We start from the raw sequence: 23,679 nt of genomic DNA on the forward strand, positions 1-23,679 counted from the left end.
GCCAAAGTGAGCAGAGATGCCTTGTACTTGTGTGAACAGTGCAGATAACTTCTGCTATGTTTGTGGTGAAGTGACTTTTGCATCACAAAAGCGTAGTATAACCACTATGGTTAAGAAAGCCTATCACCTTTATTTTGGCTGCAAAATTGGAGATCAGGACAAGAGGTGGGCCCCACACATATGCTGCAACACTTGTGCAACAAATCTTCGCCAATGGTTGAACAGGAAAAGGAAATCTATGCCTTTTGCAGTGCCAATGATTTGGAGAGAGCCAACAGATCATACCAGGAATTGTTACTTCTGCATGGTGCCTCCAGTTGGGAAAGGGGTGTCAAAGAAGAAAAAGTGGACTGTGCATTATCCAAACATTCCATCAGCTATACGCCCAGTACCCCACGGAGAAGGACTGCCGGTTCCTGATGCATCAGAATCATTCTCACTTGAGTCAGACGAGGAAGAGGATGAAACTTCTGGTCCTGAACCATCAGTGTCACAGGACCCACATTTTCTCCCATCCTCCTCCTCTGAACCACACCTCATAACACAAGGTGAACTGAATGACCTTGTCAGGGATTTGGAACTACCCAAAAGTAAGGCAGAGCTGTTGGGCTCCAGACTACAGCAGTGGAATCTCCTGGCAGGTGATGTTAGGGTTTCCATGTTCCGTGAGCGTCAAAAGGATCTTATCCCATTCTTCTTCATGGAAGGTGATCTTGTAGCCTGCAACAACATTGATGGTGTGATGGCAGCCCTCAACATCGTTCACAATCCAGATGAGTGGAGACTGTTCATTGATTCATCAAAGACAAGTCTTAAAGCTGTTTTACTGCATAATGGCAATGTTTTGCCATCAATTCCAGTTGGTCATGCAGTCCATATGAAGGAAACCTATGACAACATGAAACAACTTTTGAGGTGCATAAACTATGACCAACGTCAGTGGCAGCTTTGTGGCGATTTGAAGGTTGTTGCTCTCTTGCTTGGTCTGCAGACTGGATACACAAAGTACTGCTGTTTTCTCTGCGAATGGGATAGTCGTGAAAGAGATTCCCACTACATCAAGAAAGATTGGCCACTCAGACAGTCATTGGAGCCTGGGAGGAGAAGCGTTCAGCATCCACCTCTTGTTGAATCAAGGAAGATTTTGTTACCATCCTTACACATCAAGCTGGGTCTGATGAAGAATATTGTCAAGGCCATTGATAAAACACAAGCAGCTTTCAAGTACCTCCGTGGAAAATTTCCAAGGTTAAGTGAAGCTAAGATAAAGGAAGGTGTCTTTGTTGGTCCTCAGATTCGTGAACTTCTTCGAGATGATGCATTTGACCATGCATTGCATAGCAAGGAAAAGAGGGCATGGAAAGCCTTCCAGTTAGTGGCAATAAATTTTCTCGGAAACAACAAGGCAGACAACTACAGGTTGTTGGTGGAAAACCTCCTCAAAGAATACAAAAGCCTTGGTTGCAACATGTCACTAAAGATACATTTTTTGCACTCTCATCTAGATTTTTTTCCACCGAACTGCGGAGCAGTGAGCGACGAGCACGGCGAGCGATTTCACCAGGATATTGCAACAATGGAGAAACGCTATCAGGGCAAATGGAGCCCATCAATGCTTGCAGACTATTGCTGGACAGTGACAAGAGATGCTCCATTTACAGGGCCGGCTCCAGGGTTTTGGCCGCCCCAAGCAGCCAAAACCAAAAAAAAAAAAAAAAAAAAGCCACGGCCGCAATCGCGATCTGCGGCGGCAATTCGGCGGGAGGTCCTTCACTCCGAGCTGGAGTGAGGGACCGTCCCCCGAATTGCTGCCGAATACCTGGACTTGCCGCCCCTCTCCCAAGCGGCCACCCCAAGCACCTGCTTGAGAAGCTGGTGCCTGGAGCCGGCCCTGTCCATTTAATGAATACAAGAGACAAGCCAAGAAGCACCGAGTAGACACTGAATAGGACTAAACTATGTACATAATAGTTTTTGCCTTTTGTTTCATAATACATTTTATTTATATAACCCTTTTGCTGATTTTTAAAGTGTTACATAAATAGGACAGGTGAAATATTATCATGTAAAGCAACCATAAACACATGAAAAGACCTAGGTTTACAATTTATGATTAAAACTCTACTATCTACACAATATATATAGACATAAAATGTAAAAACTTAAATATCTTAGAAACAGTAGCCAATCAGTTGTTTTAATTGTCATATTTGAATTCAGCACATCAAAATACATAATAAATAGCACATTTTATCTCTGAAGCAGACGACTTCTCAAAAATTGTAGACCAGTGTTATTTTACACTGGTGGTTCCAAAATATACTGTGTATAATTTTTCCTAGGCAAAAGCTACTGAGTTATTTTAAAGTTTCAGCAAAACTAAAAATAAAATAAAAAAGCCACAGAAAAAAGGTACATAGTGTTTGGGGACTGTTTCTGGGACTTTTTGATTATTAATGCAAACTTTCTTTGGGAGCATTTGCACTGAAATTCAGGGTCCTGATATTTCTGTCTTTATACAGTAACATCAAAAATGAATTGAGAATTTGAAATGAACTATTCTGATCAGAAGTGAAAAATTTATTGATTTGTGTGTGTGTGTGTGTCTATCTATCTATATATGAGAAGGTAAAGACTATCTGAGCAGCAAAAAAACAACAACAAAAACCCTTTCAATAAAAAGAGGTTTAATAAAAGTACTTTATAGAAAAGAAAATAAATTGCTGCATGACATTTTGACTATGCAAGATGGGAAGAGAAGTAAGTTTAGTTTTCTTTTCTTTTTTCTTTTCTCTTCCTCCATCCCAAAGCAGGTTTTAATGGTTGAATTGCCACTTTTAATTCTGTTTTCCAGTCTCTGGATGCCTTCATTAAGCTCCCTTAGATATTTTGCAGAGCAGGCACAACCTGATTTTTCCAAATACTATGAGATTTTAGAAATAAATGTGTAGCCCACAAATATGACTTTATCTTATAAACCAAAATCTAAGGAGAGGCACTTTTTTGGATAGTGAAAACATTTGCTCATTCCTAACCTTTGGCCTCCTAGATTCTAGCCAAGGGCACATACCAATGCTTCAATCCACTCTAAGGCAAGAACTCAGAATGAGAGGTTGGTTTTCACTGGATTTGCTTTCACCTCTTTATTCTATTTCATTCATGTTCTGCTACTACCCTCATCAGTAATATCTGAGCACCTTCCAGCAGCGCATTAAGTGATATGACTAGCATTTGTCACGTGATTTTTTTCTCCTTTTTTCTTCTCTCTCTCTTCAGGGAAAATTGTGATTTAAAAAAAAAATTGTGTGTGTGTAAGACAAGGTCAAAGCAGTGTGCCCTGAACTTGGATTGGAAAGAGGCAATGCTTGCAGGAGTTCCACAGCCTTCAACCAGTTCCTAGGAAAGACCAGTCAAGTTTCTAGGACTGCATTTTCACTTCTCTGCTTCCTCTTCTACCTCTCTTGCTGAACTGCATTCACAGCAAACTCCTGTAGTAGCTAGGAATTGTACCCCAGGTGGCAAGGGAAGAGGAGATCTATCCCCTATACTGATTTATGCCTGTTGAGGATCAGGCTCCTTATCGTCATCTGAATAATTTAATGTGAGGCTGACCAACACACTGGAGAATATATTGAATGGGCAATGAACTATGACCCAGATCCTCAAAGGTATTTGGGTTTCTAATTTCCATTTCAGTTACCTGAAGGATCTGGGGTTATTGTTCAGGAATTTTTAAAAATATATATCTAGTTTCTCTGATTCTGTTATCAGACAAGAGGCGTTTTGGAGAAAGTCGAGACAGGGAGTATAATAAGCTTTCCTTTCAGGTTCAACACTACATGTGATACCAAGATGGCCAGCAATGGAACAATGGTGGTGGCTTGCAATGGATGTGATGTGTTCTCTCTCCTGCCTCAACACAGAAAGTGTGCAGAAGTGCAGGTTGGTGGCTGTGCTGGAGGAAAAGATTCTTGGATTGGAGGGGCAAGTGGAAACACTACTAAGAATCAGAGAAGCCATGTTTGGGAAATACCAGTACCCCAGGTTCAAGGAAGAATGGTGCTGGGAACAAAGGAATCAGAGAGAGAGGAAATCAGAGCACAGGCCTGGGAGTTCATAACCACCACAGGCAAGAGGTCATGGCAGCATTCTACACACTGGAGACAGATAAGAAAGATGGACCGTTCACACAGTATCTATCCAGCTGACCGGCTTTCCGCAACGGATTCACTCCAGTATGGAGTACACTGGTGCTATTGTGTCTGCTGGATCTGTGGGGAGAGGAGACTTTGTAGTTGCAGCTTCGCTGAAGCCATAGGATCTTTGGGCAGATTGCTTGTGCCATGCAGGAGAAGGGACTTGAAAGGGACATGAAGCAGTGCTAAAATCAAAGAGCTTAGGCAGGCGTACCAGAAGGCAAGGGAGGCCAACTGTCTCTCTGGTGCAGCACTGAAGGAGCTGGATGCCATCCTCACTGGTGACTTCACTGCCACCACCAAGAGCCCCATGGATAGTTCAGGGAGACGGAGGCAGTGGCCAGCGGAGTCAACCCTGAGGATGAAGAGGTGAAAGAGGAAGTGGAGTTGGGAGGAGGATGTGGGACATGCGACAGGGTCATCCGGTGGTGTGGCAAGCCAGGGCCTATTTCTGATGCTGGAGAGGTCTAGCCAGTCCCAACCCTCTGGCTCTGATGCTCATGAAGCAGGAGAGACAAACTCTGGTAAACATGCATTTTGCTTTGATACTGCATGGTGATAGGAGATTGAGGTCTCGTTTACTTTGTTATATGGTAGAGGAGGGATAACAGATAGAAATTAACAGAGCCTGTGCAGCTACGCAGTGCGGGCCCGGTGGAAAAGTTTGTTAATGTAATGTCCCGGAATCCTCCATCTCTAGGAAATTCCGTGTAGGTACTCAGCAATCCCCTGCCGAAGGTTCCTTGGCAGAGCTCCCTTGTTTCTCCCCTCACTGTAGGAATCTTTGCTGTGCCAACCAGCAATTGTTTCTGCAGGGACCAAGGCGGCACACAGACAAGCAGCATACGGACTTGGTCTGAAGCTGCACGCATGCAGGAGTTGCATCCTGGGTTACCCTTAGGAGTGAGATATCAGGTTCGAATACCCGAGCCTGTGGAAAATGGTGCCAATATTCTCCCTAGGCACATGTAGTGACCCTCTTCCCAAACTACCCAGCCCCTTTGTCCCTTCTTGCCCATTCCCCCTTCCCAACCCCTTCTGCTGCCCCCCCCCCGCCCCCCAGCTGAACTCACCATATTTGGGACTCTTGCTGTGTGCTAGCAAAGGGACAGTGAGAAAAAGGAGTGTGTTACTTTTGTGATTCATGGCTTTGAATGCACTTTCAATACCATCTCTGTTCATTGTTTCTTTGGCTGCTGCAGATGTGCCCTTGAGGACATAGGTGCTGGAACTATGGGAGTGGGGGGTGTTGTCATGCCACATGGCTTAAAGTGGTTTCCATCATGTACAGCATTTATAGTCTGGTTCAATGACTCTAAGCACCCATACTAATACAAATTGTTCCAGCACCACTGCTTGAGGACCAACCCCTACACACTGGCAGAGCATCTCAATCAGATAAGGAGGACTAAGGAGGATATATTTAGAGCAGGGGTTCTCAAACTTCATTGCACCGTGACCCCCTTCTGACAACAAAAATTACTACATGACCACAGTAGGGGGGGCAGAAGCCTGAGCCTACCCAAGTCCCATTGCCCAGGGTGGGGTGGGAGGGGGCAAAGCTGAAACCTAAGGGGACCTGTAACTGAGCGCCACACCCCAGCAAATCTAAGCTAGCCCTGGCAACCCCATTAAAACAGGGTTGTGACCCAGTTTGAGAACCGCTGGTTTAGAGAAATGCTGCAATCAACAGATGCAGCACACAGCAAAACAAGAGCATGAAGGGAGACAATTAATGAAAAACTCAGACTAGATAGCCTGGAAAGGAGATGTGGGCAGGAACAGATGATAAAACTTGGAGGGACAGACAGAGATGCTCAAGTCCTTCATAGTACTGCAGTATGAGCACATCTGTCATAACTCTCCCTGCAGCCAATACAGAATGCCATTCCATGCCATTCCCAAACTCCCCAAATACATTCCTTGCATGTTCCCATTCTGTCGCAGTACCACTTGCAATCCATCCCTAGAGACTGGTTTCATGATGAAAGCTGGAGTTACACACAACTGTGGGAACCTGAACCAAGCGACTGCTCCTCATTGCCATGTCCCCCATTTGCAACCAAAATGTGTTTTATTCTTTAAATAAAAACTAGTATTTGAAACAAAATGAGTCTTTATTTGTATCATGCACATGGTAGTTTCTGCTAAAATTCGAATATGGGCTATAGCTGGGAACATTTGCTCACTGTAATTAAGGCTCAGGAAGCAAGCATTACAGGGGTCATTTAAGGTGGCAAGTAAATATTGCCTGTCTGAATGCATCACATGGAGACACATTACTGGTGCTCATTGTCAAAATGCTCCTTCAGAGCCTCTCTGATTTGAGTAGCCACCCGCTGAGCCCTTCTAATTGCCCTCGTATCTAGCTGCTCAAAATCAGCAGCCTGATGATCCGTCTCTGTACTCCACACATCAGGAAACTTTTCCCCCTTTGCTTTGCAAATGTTATGCAGAGCACAGCAGGTTGCTATGACCAACAGAACATTTTCCTCCTTGAGATCTAACCTGCCAAAAAAGCAGCACCAGTGACCTTTTAATCTGCCCAATGCACATTCAATGGTCATTCGACACTTGCCTAGCCTGTTGTTGAAGTGCTTCTTGCTGCTGTCTAGGTTCCCAGTGTAAGGCTTCATGAGCCACGGGAGCAAGGGGTAGGCGGGATCTCCCAGAATCACTATGTGAATTTGCACATCCCCCATTGGAATCTTCTGGTTTGGAAAGAAAGTCCCAGCGTGCAGCTTGCTGTATAGTCCAGTGTTCCTGAAGATGTGTGCATCATGAACTTTCTGTGACCAACCTGCATTGATGTCAGTGAAATGGCCTTGGTGATCTACCTGAGTCTGCAAGGCCACGGAGAATTAGCCCTTTCAGTTGATGTACTGTGTTGCAAGATGGTCTGGAGCCAAAATTGGTATATGCATGCCATCTAGCGCCCCGCCGTAGTTAGGGAATCCCATTGCTGCAAAGCCGTCAGTTATTTTTTGCACATTACCCAGAGTCACAGTCCTTCATAGCAGGAGGCAATTAATGGCCCTGCACACTTGCATCGCCACAACCTACACAGTGGACTTTCCAACTCCAAACTGATTCGCAACTGACCGGTAGCAGTCTGTAGTTGCCAGCTTCCACACAGTGATCACCAGTGAAAGAGCAGCTCATTATGGTGTCCTTGTGCTGCAGGGCAGGGGTGAGCTCCGCACACAATTCCAGGAAGGTGCTTTGTGCATCTGAAAGTTATGCAGTCACTGCTCATCATCCCATACATGCATAATGATGTAACCCCACCACTCAGTGCTTGTTTCCCGAGCCCAGTACCGATGGTCCACTGTGTGCATCTGTAATCTTGAATTTTTTCTTTCCATTGGATACAGCAGGGCAGGCATCACAGATTCACTTTCTGTTTCACCAGACTGGTCAGTTGTTCAGGATCCATGCTTTCAGACAGAGATGGCAGGTGCACGGTTTACAGAGGCTGTTTACTGGGGCAAAACAAAGTCAGAAGAATTCTTCTGTCAACCTTAGGGGTGTTTACACTGAGGCTTAGGTCAGCTTAATTACATCTCTCAGGGTTGTGAGTGACATAGCTAGCTCAACCTAAGTTTTAGGTGTAGAACAGGCCTGTGAGGAAAAATAGAGACTGCTTTGCTTCAAAAATATCTGCATAACATAATTAGTCAACAGTTATAACACTTGTACCTTTCATTCAAGAATCTCAAAAGCTCTTTACAAGCATTGAGGCCAGGTCTACCCTACACACTTACTTTGGTATAACTATGTCACACAGGGTATGAAAAATCCACATAGTTATACCGACCTTAACCCCCTGGGTAGACAGCGCTATATCGGCAGGAGAGCTTCTCCTGCTGACATAGCTACTGCCCCTCACGAAGCTGGAGTTATTAAGCCAATGGAAGAATGGGAAGACACTCACCAGACTACAGGCCATCAGATTTGATGGGCAATCAGGAAGGAACAACAAGACCATGAAGATACTAATCTCTGTCCCTCCTGGAAGTGTCCGGGGACGTAACTGTGACACTACTAGGTCAGCTAGTCTTGTCACTTGATACTAAACATTATCTGGGACTTCTTGTAACTTTTCACTGAAAGGGAAGGGGGATCAAGTTTGGGAAACAAAGGATTCCCACCTTATGTAAATCCTATTTAAGGGGGGGGGAGGCAAAGGGGGCTCCTCCTCCCCATGGCTGGTCTGCCCAAGAAGAGAGAGACTGCTAAAGACACCTGAAGGAAAGGCAAGGGTGGAGTCCAGACTGAGACGGGTCCAGTCTGAAAATAAATATAGTTGGAACTCTAAGCCACAGAAACTTTGCAACCTGCCCAAAATAACATTTCGGGTAAGAAATTACATTGTGTAACCTGTTTCTTAAGTATATTGAGCTTAGCTTCCGTATTTTGTTTTATTTGCTCAGTAATCGGCTTTGTTCTGTTATCGCTTATATTCACTTAGAATTCACCTTTTGTAGTTAATACACTTATTTCTTGTTTATAACATAACCCCATGTGTACAATTCATAATTGGGGGAAAGGTAAGAGGCTGTGCATATCTTCCTCCACATTGCGGGAGGAGACGGATTTCATAATATATCTTTGGGTCTGCACTCCAAGGGAGGTAGACACCTGAGTGCTTGGGCAAATCCCTTAAGTGGAGCCTTTCCAGAACTGATCTCAGTGTTTGTTTCATTCCGCAGTTGGGTGTGGCCCTGCCTGTGTATGTGCTGGAGGAGGCTTAATAGCTTGGCTCAGCAACACAGGTAAAAAGGGTGCCCAGGCTAGGATGACCAGATGTCCCGATTTTATAGGGACAGTCCCGATTTTTGGGTCTTTTTCTCATGTAGGCACCTATTACCCCCCACCTCCTGTCCCGATTTTTGACACTTGCTATCTGGTCAGCCTAGCCGAGGCTGGCATAACAGGCAGGCTCAGCAGTATCTCAGCACATCAGATGGTGTCCTAAGGGGGGCAACCTGTCACAGTGCCTATATACCAGTGTGAAATCAGGAGAAACTCCTTTGAAACTGATGGAGTTATACCATTGTGAGTGGAGTATCGGGCCCTTGGATGTTCTCTGAGTGAATTTCAGAGTCAAGACACCTAAACGGAGCTCCTTGGCAGTAATCCCTATATGTTTGAATCTAGTTTGAGAACCTCAGCAGGTTTCAGCATGAGAAAGGGGCTGTCTCTCAGCCATGGCTGAAGATGTATAAGTCTTTATCAATGTGTGTCAACATCTTCAACTGCATGCATATATCCCAGAGCTTAAGATGAGCATTTCTAATACTTCGTGTGTGTGTTTGTATTAGCATATGTATGCGTGTATTATATCACGCACATACATATTCACCTGTGCACACTTCTACTTGCACTTCTTTCAGGGGCTAGCACAGCTCCATGTGCCCTCTGTACGTGTGATTAAATATTAATTAGTCTTCTAATATAAGCACGTGAGTTCACAGGCCCAAGTGCCACATAAATAATGCATGAGGTACCCGAAGGCTTAGCCTGAAAAGCTGATTGGCCACCTTGGATTTGTATAATTATGAAGTTTCATTATTAACAGTGGAAGCAGTAGAGAGATTTGCCTAGCTTGAGGGACTTTGAAAGCATAAGCTGTCTCATTAGGGAAAAAGGGAATAAGGCATAATATGCAAACTTGTTAGCAACAAAAAAAAAAAGAATCAAAATTAAGCATAGTTCTTTAACAGGAGTACTGTGTGTGTAAATATTTTTAAGATTTAAAGATTAAAATGCAGATCTGAGAAGTCTCTACTGTACCTTTTTAAACAATTTCCTTTTATTTGGAAGAAGCTTTGCTTCAAAGCATTTGTTCTCAATATAAAACAATCTTTAATATTTTACTGAAAAATCCACAGGTAGCTTAATGGGTTCTGCAAAGTGAATGGTACGGAGGTGAGAGAGAATGAAGACAGTCCAGGGTTCTTGCTGGAGTGTGTGTTGTGCATGCAATTAAATCTCAAGGTCAAACAATTTACAGACAATTACTTTTCTAACATCTCCAGAAATGCCTGCTTACACGTCTTTAATTTTAAATGATACTGATATTCCAATTCTCCCCAAAGGTTAATGCTGACTAAATCCAGCTGTGACCTGACACGATGCGACAGCACAGTGCCTAATTATCCTCTGGATAGTCATTTACTTTAAAGCATTAAAGGAATAGGCTGAGAGGAAGATTTAGGACCCTGAAAAAATGTTATCCTGACTTCTTTCTTCTTGAAGATGGGATAGGCTGAAAAATAAAAATAAAATCTTGCTAAATGTTAGCCATTTGCTTTGATGGCAGAAAATTGTTCATCCCACTCTTATTTTTTTTTTACAGGTTAAATTGCTAACTAGTTCATTTTATCCATTGCCTACGGCTGGCGCTAAATGTCAGTGACAAATTTTGTTCTTGTCTTGAAGAATGAATTAAGTTATGCACAAAAGCTATAGTGCTCTTTTTAAGATGAGTGAATTGCAGAGGGAAAAAAGTTGCTCTTTTGAAAAAAGGATTATTTCGACTAAAGGCCTTTTCTATTGTAGCGGAAGACAGGTAGTAGTTTAAGATAATTCCAACAGTTACCTCCCACTGAGGCTGCAGTCCTTTACTAAAAAATTCTTTAAGAGCACTTGTGTCAGATTATATAGCATGATTATTATCATAAGGCCATTTGAGACAGTAAGAGAAAAAACAATTATAGAAAATGGCAACTATTATTCATTAATTGAGCTAAAACTCTTGTTCTCTTTCTGTAGGGTCAGCATTCCATCACTATCACGCAAACCTTTATGGGGTGTATTGCAATAGTAATTAAAAAAAAAAAAAGACAAGTATTTCCTGCCAAATGTTGATAAGAGAGAACAGTGCATTCAGCAGTTTGTATTTGGAAGACCTAGCACAGACTTCACAATCCAGCTGGTTTAGTTGTTTGATACTGGTGCTACCCCCTCATCTCTGAGTAAACAAATTATCTAAGAATGATTGTTAACATCATATTGTTTGAAAGCCTAAACTGGTTTACTGTCCTCAGGCTAAACCTAAGGGAGTTTCTACATATTCTTATTTTACTGGTTTTATTTTCTAGTGCAGTATGTCTCTTTATTTGAATATCCAAAGAGTGCTTAGAGTTAAGACTAGACTGCGTCAGAATACTGTTACAATTGGCTTTCTGAAAAACTCAACATCAATCACCCCAGGCATGTGCAATAACTCCAGTATCCTCCTATATTTACAAATACAGAGACCCTGCACTGCAAACACATCAGAGTGGCAACATTATTATTTGGATTATGATAGTGCCTATAAGTCCCAAGTATGATCAGGGCCTCATTGTTCTAGGAGCTATGCAAATATACAGTAAGACAGAGTTCATGTCCAGAAGCTTTTAATGGCACCAACAGATTTTCAGTAGAAAATTTTCTACCTTCAGTGTGTGTAGAAATGTTTTTACTGTTACCCACTCTAGGGAATAATTGGATAAATATTTTGTGTGGTATATGCTGATCTCAATGCACTTAATACATCTATAAATTGGAGTTAGTTCTGTAATTTCTGCACATTGAGATGAAAACTTAAATGAAAATCCAGTGCTTAGTTATGTCCCCAATCAGCCTATGGATACCTCTGATCCTATCTTTAACCCTCATTCAGAATGACAGGTGGCGCTTGTAGCAACAAGGGCCGGGTTGAATATCTAGGGGTTCGTTTTTAACAATACAATACAGAACCGGCTCAAGCCCCCACCCATTAACCTGGGGAAATTACACACCACCCCTGGGTGCCTCTAAGAGGCAATACTTCCCCTCTCGCAAGCACCAAGTCTGTGTGTAAAAAAGAAACTTAAAAGGAGGAAAGTAATCTGGCATTAATTTGGGAAAATGCTGGAAGCATGATTAAGAAGCATATGACCATGAGCAAAACACCCACCCAGAGTAGGTTGGACAGTATCTTCCGATTCTCACCTTGTGATGAGAAAGTTCAACAAACAAAAGTTTCTTCAATGTGCCACTCCCCTCTCCCTCCACCGCATCCTACTCACAGTTGTTGTCCTTGGGCAGCAAAGACCCAGAGTTCAGAGGTGAATTTGCATTAGTTCACCTGCCACCCATGAGGTCAGGGTGGGAGATGACAAGCAGTGCCTCAGCTGCTGCTCGGCCATCTGCTTGTTCTGCCGTCGGCTGCTCTGTTGGCCACTTGCCCCACCATCTCCTGGCAGCTCTGCCAGCAGCTTGCTCCATCCTCGTATAGCTGGCCGTTTGCTTTCTCCACCTCTCCATTAGCTGCTCACTCTGCTACTGCCTTCTCTACTGAAACCTCTGGGAAGTCTTGAGGTCCCATCACTTAACACAGCTCTGAGTGATTTCAGCTGTTTAATGAGGGAACCTCAGGCTGGGCAGTCTCTTTAACCAGTGACAGTGTCTCATACCAGATCTAATGCTTAGGCCTGGTTATCAGTGATTTCAGCTCTAGTGGTCCACAACAAAAAAGGCTCTCAACTGAATCTTAGTCAGCTCTGCCATTACACAATGGAGAAAGAGAGGGTTAAATGGTATCTGGAAGCCTTAGGCAAAGCCCACATCACCAAGTAGAAACACCTGTTCTCATCTCCTCTCATCTCCACTGGGCTTTGGCAGCCCTGCCTAGCGAGTGCAGTTCAGCTGAGGGTGAGTCCCTCAATCATGGCATGCCAAGCACTGTTCTGCTGTCCTTGATTCACACAACAAGGATAACAACCCTCTATTACTCCTGCCCCCCAGTAACAAAGTGACTTGCGATCCAGCACCAACCAAAAATGGTCATTTGGGCAAAGCAGCTCCATCATGTTGCAGACCTGGGCATAGTGGGTGTGTCTGTGCAAACCAAGGTCAGTTCCTGAAGTCTTCTCCTCTAGCTCTCTACTAGATGTCAGGGTCAGATCTCATTCAGACCCTATTTACATATTTGAGCCATCTTCACATGCACAGAGGATATTTCCTCTTGTAAGAGGGTGTACTTGGAAGAACCCGAGTAAGGTTTGCCTGGTGTGGAATCCAGCACCATGCATCCTGATGGCAGTCTTGTTTTAGGAAGAGATGCTGGAGGAGTGGTATTTTTCCCACCGTCTTCCCTTCACTCTTTCACACCTCGCCTGCCTGATCAGACTTGAAATTCAGCTCCCACTTTAAATGCATGACAAAGACACTTTCATAGTTGTTATAAAGGATAACTTTGATTAATTTCAGTAGATGATGTTAACCAAAAATAGCAGTGATTGGAATATATCTTGCAAATTTCCTGTAACACATGTAAGTGACATACAAGCAATTCCCTGTCAATGTAGTGTTTTTATTTTATAAAATGATTGTTTTATCATCTCCGGGATAAATAAATGTTTCCTTATAAAGGATCTTAATCTGCTACTTTAGACCAACGGAAGTGAATTTTAAGATTGGTTTTCTATTGTCTTTTTCAGTTTTAAATAATAATACATCATAGCCTGAGTGGTATGTGCCTAGTATTTTGCCCTTTTGGTATCTCTCATTCACTGATGAACAACTGCCCGTTGTAAAAATAAATTTCAAAATATATGCTACTGTTTTTCTATGGGTATTTTGGGGATATTACTTAGCAAATTATATAATATGCCGAATGTAATACCCAGCCCTGATAGACTAATATACTCCCTTCAGTAGAATTTAATTTATTCATTCCTAGAAGAAACAATGTCTAAATCACCAACCTGCACTTTAAACCGGAGGAGGGTTTGTCTGGCTGGCCGGGAGAAGAGGGCAATGCTTTCTGGCTTGGTGGGAGAAGGGGAGACATAAGACTGCTGGAAAAGCAGTCAGAGTGGTGGATGACTCACCACCTAGGTATGAGGGGTTTAAAAAGAGAAGCATGGGCTTGGCCACTCCCCTCTCCACTCAGAACAGGCTGGGCAGCACCCACCCTCCCTCCCTAATTAGGTCACAAATATGCCAGATGTTTAGCTATATCTGCTGTGGGCATTACGCTAGCCACCCCGCTAAGTGGGCCTGGGAAGGAATTTTTCCCTTACCACCATATTGGCCAGGTGCAGTGGGGGTTTTTTCGCCTTCCTCGCAGCAGGTTCAGGTGGGCTCTGTTCATGCACAGCATGATGGGTGGTAGGCCATATGTTGCAACTCTTTATTTAACTGTATAGCGATGTGCAGTGCAGGTACTCCATAAATTAAGGCACGAAAGAATGGAAAAATGGCTTGGAAAAGGAATTAAGGAGAAGTGCTTGATAATTGAGCAAGCCGGGGGCTGTTGGAGACTCCTCTGATTGTTACAGCAGGGAGCCAACACCCCCATCATCATAGTCCACCTTAACCCCTCCTATGAGGGTGGGGGTGGTCGGTAAGGTCCCGGCAAGGGAATTGCTGGAGGGTCCTGGTGCTGGCAAGGAAATTGCTGGACAGACCTGGATAAAAAGGGCGGGGGGAACTGGTGGAAGCCCCCCCCCCGAATTGGCTGGAATTGGTAAGGTCCCGGCAAGGGAATTGCTGGAGGGACCTGGAGGAAAAGGGGGGAGCTGGTGGAAGCCCCCCCCCAAAATTGGCTGGAATTGGAGGGTCCCAACAGTGGATCTGCTGGAGGGAAACAAATTTTGCACCTGCACTGCACATTTTTTATCTGCTGGGTTAGTCCCAGACGTCTATCTAATACTAAAGTTGTGGCCTGATTAAACCCATATCTAATGTTTCCTGTCATTCTTCCAGCCTAGCCAGACAATCATTGGACGTGCCCTTGTAACTACATCTTTCAGCAAAAGTTGTAAGTGTGTTAAAATGAAAACTTCAGTGAAGTACCCCAGAACCTTCTACTGATCCTAACTATACTTCCTGAGATAAGCTAAAAGCATAGCCTGTCTCTCAACCTCTGCACATGAAAAATGCAGCTTTGCCCTTTGAAGACATTTCCCTATCTGTCCCTATTGTGCAATGGGTGAAGCCCTGCTCAGCAACAAAATACATGCGGTGAAAATCTTCCACCTCTGTTAAGGGCGTGGAAGAAAGCGAACACTACCCAGATGTTATTGCTTTGGCAAGTAGGTGGAGAACCAGCTTGCAAAGGGCTGCTGGCTCTCGATAGTCTCTTGACAACAGAGGAAGAGCTGTTCCAACAACTTCTAACTTGATTTTGGTGGGGACAGTTTCAAGTAATTTTTGCATATACCCCACGTATACAGTACTCTTAGGGTATGTCTACTTTTGGAGATGGAGGTGTAAGTTCCATCTTGAGGAGACATACCCATGCTAGCAGAAGTATAGTTGTAGTGGTGCAAGGCACTAGCAGCCTCCTTGTACGATCCTGTCAGAGACTAGAGGTACATACTTGGGGTGGTTAGCCCCTCCCACCGCTTTACACTTCTATTTTTAGCATGCTAATTAGATCAGAGCTTGCACAGGTATATATCTCCTGAAGCTGGAATTTACACCTTCGAGCTCCAGTGTAGACATACCTTAAGAAGAGTAGAACATAACTCACAACTTTATAGCTCTTTGGAATCCAGTGGGTCCCCAAATACTTGAACTTATTTAGTATCCATTTCTGCTGTCATCACTCACATTTAGTACCTCACTCCATGAGCACTCCATTGAAGTCAATGGCACTACTCATGGCGTAAGTAGATAAAATGTGGTCCATAGAAACAATAGTAAGGGACACATCACTAAATGCAATCCCACCTCTTGGGTGAAATATGGCAACTATTTAACAAAAAGAAGAACAGGAGTACTTGTGGCACCTTAGAGACTAACAAATTTATTAGAGCATAAGCTTTCGTGGACTACAGCCCACTTGCACGGCTGCTACTCTGAAACCAACTATTTAACATGGCACAATTCAACAGAAGAGGACAGGAAACAAAATATAAATAATCCCAGTAAAATTGTAGGAGGAATTCAACAGAAGAGGACAGGAAACAAAATATAAATAATCCCAGTAAAATTGTAGGAGGAATTAGGTAGCAGACTGTAATTACTTGAACTGAGATTGAATCAAGCTGTTAGGGCTAATAGACCTACTCTTGCCATAGGACCTTTTAAAATCACAATTATCAGTAATCTCAGTTTTAAATCTCTTCCAAAAGATGAGAATTGAACCCAGAGCTCTTCAGACCTCTAGTGTCTTACCTATAAAACTGTCTTTCCCAAACCTGTTCAATCAATGCATACATACTTGATAAAGGTCCAGAAAGGGCTGGAGTATCAAGGGTTTTTCCTCCCTGTTTTGGGGAATATTTTTCCTATCAATTATTAATAGGTAGTGCATCTAGGCAAGAATGAATACAGGAAACAATACATACTGTTGTGTTTGGTAGAGAGAGAACATGTCCTCACTGCAGGCTTAGCTCCTTCTGGCTACTCATGATGATACACCTAGAGCTAAAGGACAGAGCTAAAGACACTGTGCTAACAGTGGGCATAGGCTTCCATTAGATACACATATTTAACAGGCACATTTGTGACAACACATTGGCTCCTTTAAAAATGACTAGAAAAGAAAACGGAAATCTTGCTGTTTGTCTTAAGGGAGTCAGGCTACTTCCAGTACCAGCAACTTTTTCATCATAACAATATTAGTTATTTTCTTCAGTTAAAATGGTACTTGCATGCATTTTCTTTATATTTTTAATTTTGTGCAACCGTAGTGAGAGCACAAGCTGATCAGTGACATTGTTGTGATATTAAAGGTCATAAGATGAAAAAGATTGGGCCTCAAACAAAACCTTGCTTAACCTGTCACCCCTCCCTAGTCAGACTCTGGTGAATTCAGATTTGGTGATCCGGGGAGCAGTGCAACTCACAATAATAATAACCAACTACACAATATTTCCAGCCTTGTAAAATGTTATCTGTGTAAGGTGCAATTTTACACCAGGACTCACCCTGCCTATATGCAGAGCAAGGCTTCCTAAAGCCATTCCATAAGAACACTGCTGAACATTTTGCAGGTCCTCTGTAAAGCACTTTGAGATCTGTGGATGATAAGTGCTATATAAGAGTTAGATATTATTTAATGACAAATCGTGGTTTTATTTAAGGAACAATAGAGAAATATTAGACATTAAATGTACATACCACACAGGTATTTTCTGCTGAGAGGTCAAGTTGCCTTGGAACCCAGCTCCCTCTTGTTGTTCCCAAGACACTTCTAATATTTCTATGTTTGGATCTTCTCTCAGCATGTTTTCATGGTCCAGATTCTCTTCACTGGGTTTGTACCCCTCAGGACAGTTTCATTCTGGTCTGGCTTGTCCTCCTTTTGACTATCTCCTCTCAGGAGGACTCTGGCTGTGATTCAGTTTCTCCTTCATGGGTGAGCTATGTTTGGTCCTGCTCCATGCTGCTCTTGCTTTTTTATTTTTTGAGCAGCCACAGTCTGCTTGTGTCGTCACATAACAGTTCTGGAAAAATCATGGAGCAGGTCCTCAAGGAATCAATTCTGAAACACTTAGAGAAGAGGAAAGTGATCAGGAACAGTCAGCATGGATTCACCAAGGGCAAGTCATGCCTGACTAATCTAATTGCCTTCTATGAGGAGATAACTGACTCTGTGGATGAGGGGAAAGCAGTGGAGGTGTTATTCCTTGACTTTAGCAAAGCTTTTGATATGGTCTCCCACAGTATTCTTGCCAGCAAGTTAAAGAAGTATGGGCTGGATGAATGGACTATAAGGTGGATAGAAAGCTGGCTAGATCATCGGGCTCAACGGGTAGTGATCAACGGCTCCATGTCTAGTTGGCAGCCGGTTTCAAGTGGAGTGCCCCAGGGGTCGGTCCTGGGACCAGTTTTGTTCAATATCTTCATTAATGATCTGGAGGATGGCATGGACTGCACTCTCAGAAAGTTTGCAGATGACACTAAACTGGGAGGAGTGGTAGATACGCTGGAGGGTAGGGATAGGATACAGAGGGACCTAGACAAATTAGAGGATTGGGCCAAAAGAAACCTGATGAGGTTCAACAAGGACAAGTACAGAGTCCTGCACTTAGGACAGAAGAATCCCATGCACTGTTACAGACTAGGGACCGAATGGCTAGGAATCAGTTCTGCAGAAAAGGACCTAGGGGTTACAGTGGACGAGAAGCTGGATATGAGTCAACAGTGTGCCCTTGTTGCCAAGAAGGCTAACGGCATTTTGGGCTGTATAAGTAGGGGCATTGCCAGCAGATCGAGGGACGTGATCATTTCCCTCTATTTGACATTGGTGAGGCCTTATCTGGAGTACTGTGTCCAGTTTTGGGCCCCACACTACAGGAAGGATGTGGAAAAATTGGAAAGAGTCTAGCGGAGGGCAACAAAAATGATTAGGGGACTGGAGCACATGACTTATGAGGAGAGGCTGAGGGAACTGGGATTGTTTAGTCTGCAGAAGAGGAGAATGAGGGGGGATTTGATAGCTGCTTTCAACTACCTGAAAGGGGGTTCCAAAAAGGATGGATCTAGACTGTTCTCAGGGATACCTGATGACAGAACAAGGAGTAATGGTCTCAAGTTGCAGTTGGGGAGGTTTAGGTTGGATATTAGGAAAAACTTTTTCACTGGGAGGGTGGTGAAGCATTGGAATGGGTTACTTAGGGAGGTGGTGGAATCTCCTTCCTTAGAGGTTTTTAAGGTCAGGCTTGACAAAGCCCTGGCTGGGATGATTTAGTTGGGAATTGGTCCTGCTTTGAGCAGGGGGTTGGACTAGATGACCTCCTGAGGTCCCTTCCAACCCTGATAGTCTATGATTCTATGATTCTGGCCTGACTTTTCCTTTCTTGGCAACCTAGGTTAATTTTAGCTCCTTTGAAGATTGTCTGCTCCCAGGTGTGATAGCTTTCCCAACCAATTGTTTAGCAAGAAAAGTTTACATCAGTCTACCAATGGGCAGGTTGCTTTTATGACTCGGACTGAGCCTTTCATCTTTACAGTGCCTCCTCTTGCAGTACCAGGCCCAAACAAAGGTTCTTTTTGTCTAGTGTCCTCTTTCATCTTCCGGGTTGCACAGCAATCTATCATTTTCTATGATATACCCCTCTAGCCAACTAAGTACTCAGTCCATTCGCCTTCCAGGGTAAACAGAAAAGTCTCAAAATAGGAAAATTCAAAATCTAATGGCTTTCAAGTCTGTCTCCTGACATCTATCTGGATCTTGTTGTTCTTGGCCTCTTTTAATAGCCATGTTCTCTCTCTCAGTCTGGGGAAGTGGCAAGGGAACCCAGGCCCATCCTCTCCTCTGGGTTCCAGCCCAGGGACCCTGATTTAGGCAGCTAAGTACTAGTCCTTCAGTTCCTCCACCATTTTCCTTGGGCTGCTCCTACCTTTGCCCAGCTTGTTGATGTCTTTTCCCAGGTCTGTGGATTCTACTGCCCCTATCTGGAAGCTATGGTTCCGCAGCACTTCTTCTTTGCCAGCTACAGAGTCATTTCCTTGAAGCCATTCCCAGTCCCGCCTTGCAGTAGTTGGGTTGTATTACGAGCTTGCCTTAAGACAGTATTTCCCTCCCCATCTGCCCTCTTTTTGAGGCCAGGGTTGTATTCCAGGCCTCTTGCCCTACAGCAGTCAGTATCTACCTCCTCCAATTGGATTCCTCCTCAACCCTCTTTCCAGGGCTGAGGTTCTATCTCAGGCAATCTCTCTGTTCCTTGCCTTAGGGCACTCAGTATTCCTCTTTAAAAGGAGTTTTCTCCCTGAGCCCTTTTCTAAGTAAAGCCACAGGTTGTATTCCAGACAGCCTCCCTGCCTTAGAGTAGCCAGTAGTTTCCCTTCTTTGAACCGGACTTTTCCCTCAGCCCTCCTTCTGGGATTGAGGTAGCATCTCAGTCAGTCTGTTCATTCCTTGGGGCAGGAGTCCCCGGTCCAGCCCTCTTCCTGCTTATGTCTGCCCCCACTGTGAGGGAGGAGAAAACCTTTATTTTGGCCCCTTTCTCCCAGTTCATTCTCCAGTTGTTTGGGGAAGAGACGAGGGCCACGGCAGGTGGTAGGGTGGGCTGGCCACTAGGCATTACATCCCTTAAGGGCAGGCTATGCATTCACAATGACCTTCAGTTGGAAGGTTCCATGTTCTTGGCCTTTTGAGTAACTAGTATGGGTAACAACAAGTCTGGGTGACACAACTATCATGAACAACTTTGCTCCTCAGGCAAAATGGAATGTTTTACCACAAAGGCAAAAACTCATCAGTGCAGGAGATGGTGCTTTCTCAGAGACAAGGCTGGCTCCAGCGTTTTTGCCGCCCCAAACGGCGGAAAAAAAGAAAGAAAGCTGTGATCAGTGGCAGCTTTACCACTGCGGCTTCATTCTTCTGCAGCAATTCAGCGGCAGGTCCTTCCCTCCGAAAGGGATGGAGGGACCCGCTGCCGAAGAGCCAGATGTGCCGCCCCTTTCCGTTGGCCGCCCCAAGCACCTGCTTGCTGCGCTGGTGCCTGGAGCCGGCCCTGCTCAGAGATTGGTCTGAGACTATGGAATGAAGTCCCACAGGAACTAAGAACAACTGCTAACATCCCCACCATCTGTTCCAAATACACCTGGCACTTTTTCGACCTTGTGCTGGCCTCTCCCCTTCAGGACAGATTAAACAAGAAGTTACCTGCTGAAAATAATTTTTCATTAGAAATAAAAACACGGCTACTAAAAAAAGCATCTACAGTACTTCAAAGATGTGCATATACAAATCAGAAAGCAGTTTTTCCTTTTCCCCCTGTAGGTGGCACCAACAATTTACTTCTTGGAGGTTTTTGAGAGCTTTTTTCAAGGAGCCTTTAAATGTGTAAAAGAGCAATTTCTTGCCCCAAGGCATGACTCTTCATACTGGTGGGTGATGGAAATATGGAAACTGGATCTTTCTCTAGGAGGTCCTACAATCCTTGCATATCTTCCAGTTACCTTCTGTGCTGCTGAAAGCAGAGGATTATATTTCTGTTTATGCCCTTGGTTTGACAAGAAAGATGGGCTAGCACAGACTCGTGCAGGGCTCAGCTCTGACTGGGGTCTGCACTGTGGCATCAGGGCCCATGTTTCTCGATAGGCTCTTTCACAGTGCAATTTTTTAATGAAGATATAAAGTACATTATATTTATATTCTGATGCATGGTTTACTGTTTTTGCATTGCATTACATAAATTTGCACCTCATGGATGCAAGCACATCAGCTGATTTGTTGTGAAGTGGTTTTTTGTTGTTGTTGTTAAGATTCCAGCTCTGAAAGGAAATAGAAGGGGACATATCACCATACTAGCTTCTCTTTCTTTTATTTCAAATTCTCTACAAGTAGCCTGGAAATGACATGTTCCCGTGTGTTTGGCAGAGACTGTACAGACAACCAGAACCTGTATAAATGCAAAGAGCAAAGTTGGATTAGTTTAATTTGACTTTTAAAAACACTGTCTTGGCATGTGAAATGTTCTGATACTAAGGGCACCGTATAAATAGAAACTACATTATATTAAGGTGTTTACCAAAACGCTCCTCACCTATTCCTCCACCCCTGTAAATCCACTGAAAGTTTTATTATTCAGGGTTTGGGAGGTGGGCAGAATGGAGTGAAAGCTACAGAATGATTTAACACTATGGGAACTTAATCAATAAGACTGTTGCAGAGAGCTCCCAGGAAAGAATGTTGTTTTCCATCCAGATGATAATGAGGCAGACTAACAGCAACCTCTGGAGGAGGAATCCTTGAGCAACAATTCTGTGGTGCAGCTATGCTAGTTGCTAATTAATAGTTTTGAGGCCAATGGGACACCTTTGGGCCCCTCTGATACTTGCAGCCTTTTCTGTGGCTTGTCCCACATGTCTCTTCCACCATCAGGGGTAGGTTGGATTAGATTCAGAATTAGAATCTATGCAGATTTAAACAGCTATCCCTTGTGCTAAAAATTGGATGGTTTCTTTTCTGTTTTTCTTCCTGTTCCTGGCATTATCTGCCTGGTGCATGTACCATTGGATTGCTCCAATATTATGTCAGGAGCAGTTAGCTAGATGAGATGATTATACTGAGGTGTAAGAAATAGGAGAGGGAATTTTTAGTACATTTTAAAAAATATATTCCCATGTCTCTCTCCTTTTTCTTTGTGAAAATGTCAGATGGCTGAGCTTTTTTTGGTGTTTGATATTCAGTTGCCACCTGTGGCTTTACTTAAAAAATGCCACCAAAACCCGGGCTTGCTAACTGTATAACTAAGAATAATAATTGCAGACTGAGGCAATTATAACAGACATCAAATCTCCATTCTGTAAGAAGCTGGGAAAGATTGTTTTCCCTGTATACAGCACTGAATCTTCACAATAAATGGAATTATTAGGATTTCGCACCTTGCTTTGTGGCAGAATAGATGGAGCAGGGGTCTGATATGATATGACCAGTCCGGAATTCTGATGATAATTTACACTTATCTAGCTGAGATAATACTTACAATCAGACTCCTATGGTCCCCATTACAATAGTATCACAATCTTCAGTTTAATCTCAAATACCCTCTGTGGAGGTAGGAAAATATTATCTCCATTTTTTTTCAGATGGGGAACTGAGGCACACAGATGAAATGACTCACCAAGGAAGCCTGTAGCAGAGCAGAGACTCAAACTCAGGTCTTCCATATTGCAGCCTTTCTCTCTTACACTTACATAGCATTACATTTTATCTGTGCATCTGAAAACACTTCACAAGCAGTAATGCACTTGTACCATCACAGTAAGGTATGTATGTGTTTTTATACCCAACTGAAGTACAGAGACAGATGACTCACAGGCACATAGTCAATTGGTAACAGAGTCAGTAGTTCAGGCTTCCAGTCCCGTGGTCTAACCACTACATCACATCCTTCCCACCAAATGATTTACTTCAAAATTCTTGAAAGGGTTTCTCCCCCACCCCCAAAATGCACTCATATACCACACTTGGTGTAATATGTCAAAGGCTGAGATCTGAGCAGATGAATAAAATTCTCTAAATTGATTATTAGTTGCATTTGATTTTGGTCATAAAAAAAAAAATTATTGTCCTGACTCTATAATGTATCTCATCTCTGTACGAGGCTTGTGACTATGCTTATAATCATCCAAGGGAAAGCATGGAGCAACTGCATCTGTATACAAATGTATTTTTTTCTCAGTTTCACAACAAAAGGCCCTTGAGACTATGAGCGTTCATTTGATTTTTGCTGATCTGAGAGGTCTGTGTCATCTTTGATAATTCACCACAGCAGATCAAGCTTGACTGTACTACACATGGAAAATATCACATTAACTAGATCTTTAAAGTCTCGCACCTTTTTAAAAAAGAAATATTTAAACGATGTTTTTGGGAGGTAATGTAAACTAATTTTTTATTAGATTTCTAGAAAATTCTAGCAAAGCTTTGAATAAGCACAGTCTGTGTATTTATAGGGTGTAAAGAGTACTCTTGTGTTTTACCTAATGATTAAACTGATACATTCAAAGCTGCCTAGGTGATTTGATTAGAATGCTCAGT

At 43.3% G+C, this 23,679-nt stretch overlaps 1 long non-coding RNA gene across 3 annotated transcripts in view; it reads left to right on the top strand.

Annotated features, from left to right (window-relative positions):
- Positions 1-23,679, top strand: part of LOC122174437 (uncharacterized) — a 243,469-nt gene that overhangs the window by 64,502 nt on the left and 155,288 nt on the right. The window contains exon 4 of one of the 3 annotated variants that reach the window (XR_006176229.2): positions 3,828-5,315. The exons of the other annotated variants lie outside the window; for them this stretch is intronic. This is a non-coding gene — a long non-coding RNA (uncharacterized LOC122174437). Of the gene's footprint in view, positions 1-3,827; positions 5,316-23,679 lie in introns of those variants that run through there. 3 annotated transcript variants of the gene reach the window in all.

The sequence above is a fragment of the Chrysemys picta genome, chromosome 3 (genome assembly GCF_011386835.1).
Source record: "Chrysemys picta bellii isolate R12L10 chromosome 3, ASM1138683v2, whole genome shotgun sequence".
Taxonomy (NCBI): Eukaryota; Metazoa; Chordata; order Testudines; family Emydidae; genus Chrysemys; species Chrysemys picta.